Below are 8,053 nucleotides of genomic sequence, written 5' to 3' on the forward strand. Positions count from 1 at the left end.
AGGTGATCAGACTTCCCGAAGTGAGAGCATGGAATAGCACAGTAGGCTTCTTGATGGTGGTGTAGCAATGGTCCAGTGTGTTGTTTCCTCTGGTATTGCAAGTGATCTGTTGATGGTAATTGTTTAGTGATTTTTTTTTCAGTCTGGCCTGTTTAAAAACCCCAAATGACGGTGAAGGGGGGGGTGCTGTTTAGTGCATGTTGATCCCATTGGTCAGATCATCTAAAGCCTGATTGACATTGGCCCGAGGTGATTATTTTTGAAAGGATCCGGAATGCAAATAACTGAAAATAGATACTTTAATGCAGTGGTCCTCAATCACTGGGCCGCAAAGCATATGCTACCGGGCCGCAAGGAAACGATATGATTTGGGGATATGAGTCAGCTGCACCTTTCCTCATTCCCTGTCACGTCCACTGTTGAACTTAAACACACGCGAGGTCATTGCGCACGTATCATCCATGTCAGCGTGGGAAGAAGATCAACTCCTCAAGCTTGCAAATGATGGCGAGCTGAAAAGTATGTTTGACATAACATCGCTGCCGGCATTCTGGATCAAAGTTAAGGCTAAATATCCTGAGATTGCCATGAAAGCACTGAAAACGTTGCTTCCATTTCCAACATATCTCTGCGAAGCGGAGTTCTCTGCAATGAATGCAACGAAAACTAAATTGCGGAATAGACTGGACATAAGGAATCCCCTTCGAGTATCGCTGTCTCCCGTCACCCCTCGATGGGACCGTCTTGTTGCAGGGAAACAAGCCCAGGGCTCCCACTGATTCAGCGATATTGGTGTGTTGCAATGATTTTATATGTTCATACGAGGAAAATATGTGCTGTGTGTTTAATATCCAAATGTTACTTAAAATATTATGATGCTATTGACTTATAAGTGACTTATAATTGACTTATCCCTATACGCGTGAGGAAAATACGCGCTGTTTGTTTAATATTAAATTCGTTAGATAAACCCTTTTAGAAAGGAAATTGAGTGTATTAGCCACTTATAAATGATTTTATAGTTGACTTATCACCTATATTCCGGTCGTGATTAACACCCCCCCCCCCGCCAAGGTTGCCAACTGTCCCGTATTAGCCGGGACATCCTGTATATTGGGTTAAATTGGTTTGTCCCATACGGGTCTGCCCTTGTCCCGTATTTCCCCCGCTAAGGTAGAGCGTTCCTATGAAACCATTTGAGCCGAAATGGCATAAAGCGAAGAAGCAATTACCATTAATTTATATGGGAAAAATTTTTGAGTGTTCCCAGACCCAAAAAATAACCTACCAAATCATACCAAATAACACATAAAACCTAAAATAACACTAGCATATAGTAAAAGCAGGAATGATATGATAAATACACAGCCTATATAAAGTAGAAATAATCTATGTACAGTGTAGTTTCACTGAACAATCGCCAAAAACGATTTGTAGAAAAAGATCAGCACGTACACGCATGCGCACACAGGTGCCCGCGCAAGGCTTCATGGTCATGGTGGTCTTTCTCGGGGTAAACACGTGACCCGAATTTGACTGCTACTGTTGTCCATTGGCAACCCTACTCCCCCTCCCCCCGCACCCCGGTCGGCTGGTCCGCAAGAATATTGTCAATATTAAACCGGTCTGTGGTGCAAAAAAGGTTGAGGACCCCTGCTTTAATGGAACAACTTTGTAAGAATAATGTTGTGCACTTAAGACTAATGCACAAATTCAGCAGGTTTCAAATCAAGTGAACATAATCCCAAAATAAAAGCAGACACTGTGGCATCTGTAGTGCATGAAAGCAAAGCTATGATTTCAGTTCAATTCAAACTTGTCAAGCATAACAGAAATATGTTCCCCAATCTCAATGTTAGAGATGTGAAAAGTTTGCAAAAATGTCCTTGTTAGGCGGAACTTCCTGTAAACACTTCCTGTGTGCAAAAATAGTCCAGTTAGCTTGTGGCAGCTGGCGTTAACAGCCAGCATGGTCCAGAATAGAAACAGAAATTACTCGAAATCTCAGCAAATGTCTATGGAATAACAAAAACTGATATAATGTTTCAAGGTGTAACCTTCTAAAACAACTAGGAAAAGTTAGAAAGCAAGTATGTGTAAAATCAAAAAGAATGGCAGAGCATTCTAACTAGCGACATCACCATCTGGTATGGAAGGACCACTGCACAGTATCGGAGAAAGCTACAAGCTCATCCAGCTCCATCATCGACATTAGCTTCCGCAGCATCAAGGACATCTTCAAAAGGTGATGTCTCAAAAAGGCGGCACCCCAGGACATGCCCCCTTCCCATTGCCACCATCAAGGAGGAGGTGCAGGAGCCCAAAGATACTCACATTTTTAGGAACAGTTTCTAACCCTCCACCATCAATTTTCTGAATGGACAATGAATCCACGTACACTATCTCACTTCTTGTTTGCTCTCTTTTTGGACTACTTGTCTAATTTTTATACATATATATTTCTTGTAATTTATAGTTTTAAAATCATATATTGTTTTGTTCTGCTGCCGCAAAACAACAAACTTCATGACATATGCTGGTGATATTAAACCCGATTCTGATTCTATTTTCAATTCCAAAGAAGGGAGAGGTGGAGATCAAGAGAAACGGGTGTAATCGGTACTGCTGCTAGCTGACAGCGTTCGTTCATTGCAACTGATCTGTTTGGGAGCAATGGAAGAATGATGAAAAGATGATAGAAAGGGTGGGCAGGCAACAGAGATGATAGAAAGGACAGGTGGGAAATGAGGCACAATCACAGCCAGTGGAATGAGTTAGAGGGCAATAGGGGTGTAGTCCAGTTAAAACAGTAAGCAACAAATACTGGACTGAAAGTGTTATATTTGAATGCACGCAGCATAAGAAATAAAATGGATCATCTTGAAATTCAGCTACAGATTGGCAAGTATGACGTTGTGGCCATTTCCGAAACTTGGCTAAAGGATGGCTGTTATTGGGAGCTGAACATCCAAGGATATACGGTGCATCGGATAGATACGTTAGTAGGCAGAGGGGGTGGTGTGGCACTGTGTATTAGAAATAATATTAAATCATTAGAAAGAGATGACAGGATCGGAAGGTGTAGACTCTCTATGGGTTGAGTTACGAAATGGCAAGGGTAAAAGGACCTTAATGGCAGTTGTATACAGGCCTCCTAAGAGGAGCCAGGATATAGATTACAAATTACAGCAGGAGATAGAAAGGACGTGTCAGAAAGGTAATGTCATGATAATTGTTGGGGATTTTAACAGGAAAGTGGATTGGGAAAACCAGGTGGGTACCGGACCTCAAGGGAGGGAATTTGTAGAATGTCTAAGGGATGGCTTTTTAGAACAGCTTGTTCTGGAGCCCACTAGGGGATCGGCTGTGCTGGATTGGGTGTTGTGCAATGATCCGGAGGGGATGAAACAGCTTAAGGTTAGGGAACAGTGATCACAATATGATCAAGTTCACTTTGAAATTTGAGAAAGAGAAACTAAAATCCAATGTGTTGGTATTTCAGTGGAATAAAGGAAATTACAATGCCATGAGAGGGGAATTGGCCAAAGTTGACTGGAAAGGGACACTAGCAGGAAGGACAACAGGGCAGCAATGGCTGGAGTTTCTGCGAAAAATGAGGGAAGTGCAAGACAAATATATTCCAAATAAGGAGAAATTTTTGAATGGAAGAAGGACACTAATGTAGCTGACAAGTCAGAACCAAAGTAAAAGCAAAAGAGAGAATGCATATAAGGAAGCCAAAGTTAGCGAGAAGATAGACAATTGGGAAGCTTTTAAAAACTTGTAAAAGGAAACAAAGAAGATCATTAGGAAGGGAAAAAAATTATGAAAGGAAGCTGGTGACTAATAACAAGATACTAAAAGCTTTTTTAAGTATATGAAAGGTAAAAGAGAGTTCAGGGTAGATATAGGACCAATAGAAAATGACACTGGAGATATTGTAATGAGAGACACAGAGATGGCAGAGGAACTGAGTGCATATTTTACATCAGTCTTTACAGAGGAAGACATCTGCAGTATACTAGACATTCAAGAGTGTCAGGGAAGTGAAGTATGTACAGGGAAAATTGCGACCGAGAAGGTGCTCAGGAAGCTTAATGGTGGATAAATCTCCTGGACCTGATGGAATGCACCCTCAACTACTGAAGGAAGTAGCTGGAGAGATTGCAGAGGCATTAATAATGATCTTTCAAGAATTGATAGATTCTGGCATTACATGGAAACATCAAAACATAGAAAACATACAGCACAATACAGGCCCTCCGGCCCACAAAGCTGTGCCGAACATGTCCTTACCTTAGAACTACCTAAGCTTACCCATAGCCCTCTATTTTTCTTAGCTCCATGTAGCCATCCAGGAGTCTCTTAAAAGACCCTATCGATTTCACCTCCACCACCGCCGCCGGCAGCCCATTCCACACACTCACCACTCTCTGTGTAAATAACTTACCCCTGACATCTCCTCTGTACCTACTTCAATGCACCTTAAAACTATGCCCTCTCGTGCTAGCTATTTCAGACCTGGGGAGATGCCTCTGACTATCCACAATGATCAATGCTTCTCATTATCTTGTACACCTCTGTCAGGTCACCTCTCACCCTCCGTCGCTCCAAGGAGAAAAGGCCAAGTTCACTCAACCTATTCTGATAAGGCACTTACTGGATGACTGGAAAATTGCAAATGTTACTCTGCTACTTAAGAAGGGTGGGAGGCAGCATCAGTGGTTGGGAAATTGTTGGAATCGATTGTTAGGGATGAGATTACAGAATACCTGGAGGCACATGACAGGATAGGCCAAAGCCAGCATGGTTTCCTGAAAGGAAAATCCTGTCTGAGTAACCTACTGCAATTTTTGGAGGAAATTACAAGTAGGGTAGACAAAGGAGATGCAGTAGATGTGGTGTACTTGGATTTTCCGAAGGCCTTTGACAAGGTGCCGCACATGAGGCTGCTTAGCAAGCTAAGAGCTCATGGAATTACAGAGAAGTTACTAGTGTGGGTGGAGCATTGGCTGGTCGGCAGAAAACAGACAGTGGGAATAAAGGGATCCTATTCTGGCTGGCTGCTGGTTACCAGTGGAGTTCCTCAGGGGCCGGTGTTGGGACTGCTGCTTTTGATAATGTATGTCAATGATTTGGACTATGGGGTTAATGGATTTGTTGATGATATTTGCTGATGATACAAAGATGGGTGGAGGAGAGGGTGGTGTTGAGGAAACAGAGAGCCTGCAGAGAGACTTAGATAGTTTAGGGGAATGGGCAAAGAAGTGGCAAATGAAATACAATTTTGGAAAGTGTATGGTCATGCACTTTGGTGGAAGAAATAAACGGGCAGGCTATTATTTAGATGGGGAGAGAATTCAAAATGCAGAGATGCAAAGAGACTTGGGAGTCCTTGTGCAGGATACCGTAAAGGTTAACCTCCAGGTTGAGTCAGTGGTGAAGAAGGCGAATGCAATGTTGGCATTCATTTCTAGAGGTATAGAATATAGAACAGGGATGTGATGTTGAGGCTCTATAAGGCACTCGTGATACTACACTTGGAGTATTGTGTGCAGTTTTGGGCTTCGTATTTTAGAAAGGATATACTGACATTGGAGAGAGTTCAGAGAAGATTCACGAGAATGATTCCAGGAGTGAAAGGATTACCGTATGAGGAATGTCTGGCAGCTCTTGGGCTGTATTCCCTGGAGTTCAGGAGAATGAGGGGGGATCTCATAGAAACCTTCTGAATGTTAAAAGGCCTGAACAGATTAGATATGGCAAAGATATTTCCCATGATAGGGGAGTCTAGGACAAGAGGGCAAGAGTTCAGGATTGAAGTCGTCCATTTAGAACAGAGATGCGGAGAAATTACCTAGTCAGAGAGTGATAGATTTGTGAAATTTGTTGCCACGATCGGCTGTGAAGGCCAAGTCATTGGGTGCATTTAAGGCAGAGATAGATGGGAGGTCCTTGATTAGCCAGAGTATCAGAGGGTATGGGGAGAAGGCAGGGGAGTGGGGATGACTGGAAGGCTTGGATCAGCCCATGATTGAATGGTGGAGCAGACTCGATGGGCCAAACAGCCTACTTCGGCTCCTATATCTTAGGTTCTTATGGGATTGAACTGTGAGGTGGAGATCTGAAATAGAGAATGCTGGAAAGCAAAAGCCAGTTTAATGTCCTTTCACCTGAACTGATTGGTTTTGAAACAACATCAAACAGGTGGTTACAGTGAATTTAGTGTTGGGTTCTGATAGTTACAACATTCTTCAAGGATCTGATGCTGTTCCTTCAGGTTACAACAGGCTTTGCTGGATGGTATAGGAACACAAAGATTGAGGGGTTACAGTGGTATTGGCATAAGGGCCCTTCAGTAGACATTAAACTAATCCTACTCCACTACATCATTGCTTGGCTGAACCCATTTCCAAAATGAAAATTTCTCTTGAACTCTGTCCAACTCCTCCAAATTAAATGGGGTACTTTCAAGGGTCCTTGTGGCATACAGTATGTGGTACATTCTTGCTTTCAAGCTTACCCAGGGTTCCTCTCTCTCACCTCTTCCAGTACAAAGATTATTCATATATACCTTGAAAGTTTTATCATTTTTGTTGCTCTCAGTTTCTCTGACTTTTCCCTTTATAATGTGCTATCAGACTTCTGGACCAATCCCCCATTCACATCCTCTTCCTTGTGGTGCTGGCATTGTCACAAACCCTTAATTCTAGTGTCACGAACCCCGTGACGGGAATAAAGAACCAGCAGAAATGGAAAACACTTTGGAGTCCACTATTGCTATAAACTAATAATATTTATTAGTGACTACGCAATACAGTAATATAAATGTAGATAAATCAAACAGGTTAGCAATGATTTTATATATTTAAGTAAGTATATCAGTAAGTGTGGAAATATATGTATGAAAAAATCAAGCTTCTTTAAGTCTAGGGGTAAAAAGATACAGTCTTACGATGATGAGTAAAGTTCAGTTCAGTTTGTGGTATTTAGTTGAGAAGTGATGGAGAGAGAGAGGGGGAGAGATTTGAGTCTTCAGGTGAGCTGACGCCGTCGATCTTCTTGTTGTCCTTCGAAATCCCTTTAAAAGTCACCGACTGTGACTTTAACAAAGGGGACCGGTTTTCTGTGGTGGAGCTATCCCCCAGGCGAGGGTGGACACACGGACAACTCCCCACCAGTCAACTCTTTTCCTCCTTTCCACTGCAAGAGCGATGGATCGATCCGCCTGATTGATCCTCCAAAACCCACTTTTTCTGCGGGCACAACAATGCTCATTCAGTGTCCAGAACATGTGTCTGAGGTCTGTATCATCTGACCTCCTATTTTATCTTCCCACACTGAGCATCAACTGTCATTCAAATAATCCCTCCTTCCTCTCTCTGTGAAGAAGTGCAAGCAGGCAAAAATCTTTGATGAAAGTGTCAACAACCTGCCGAAAATCATAACATCGAGTGTCCATTAAATAACATCGCCTTCGGTCACCATAGCAACTTACGAGCTGCTCAATGCTGTCTCCAACTCCAACTCAGTAGAAATCCAAAGTTACTTCCAGTGCCTTAAAGTGACAGTCCAACCGTTAATCTTTGTCTCTCTCTCTCTTTTACAGAGAAGCTATCGGTGGTAAATAACTCTCTCTCTCTCTTTTCAAAAGCACAGTTAATAGGGGTAATTCAGGGTCCTGTCACACTAGCTTTTTTGATATAAACTATTCTGAATCTGAATCTCCTCTTTCTTCATTTCAAGGAATAGGCAAGAAACCAATATCGATTAAAAGCCCACAGAGTTACGTATCTATTTAAAATGTACTTCCTCACATCCTGCTAATGGAAGGATTCTGTTTTGCCATTTTCTCTAGTATCTTCATTATCTGTACTGATGGTACCATCTTCCACATCCTGTGCTTTCAAGAAGCTTTCTTCCTTAAATAAAAGAAAGACTTCTTACTTATGAGACATCATACTTAACAAGGTTGTTAATGGCATCTGTTCCATTACTAATTTTCTGCTTTCACCCACTCTCTTGACATCCACACCAAGGATAGATTTCCTTT

The sequence above is a fragment of the Mobula hypostoma genome, chromosome 9 (genome assembly GCF_963921235.1).
Source record: "Mobula hypostoma chromosome 9, sMobHyp1.1, whole genome shotgun sequence".
Classification (NCBI taxonomy): Eukaryota; Metazoa; Chordata; class Chondrichthyes; order Myliobatiformes; family Myliobatidae; genus Mobula; species Mobula hypostoma.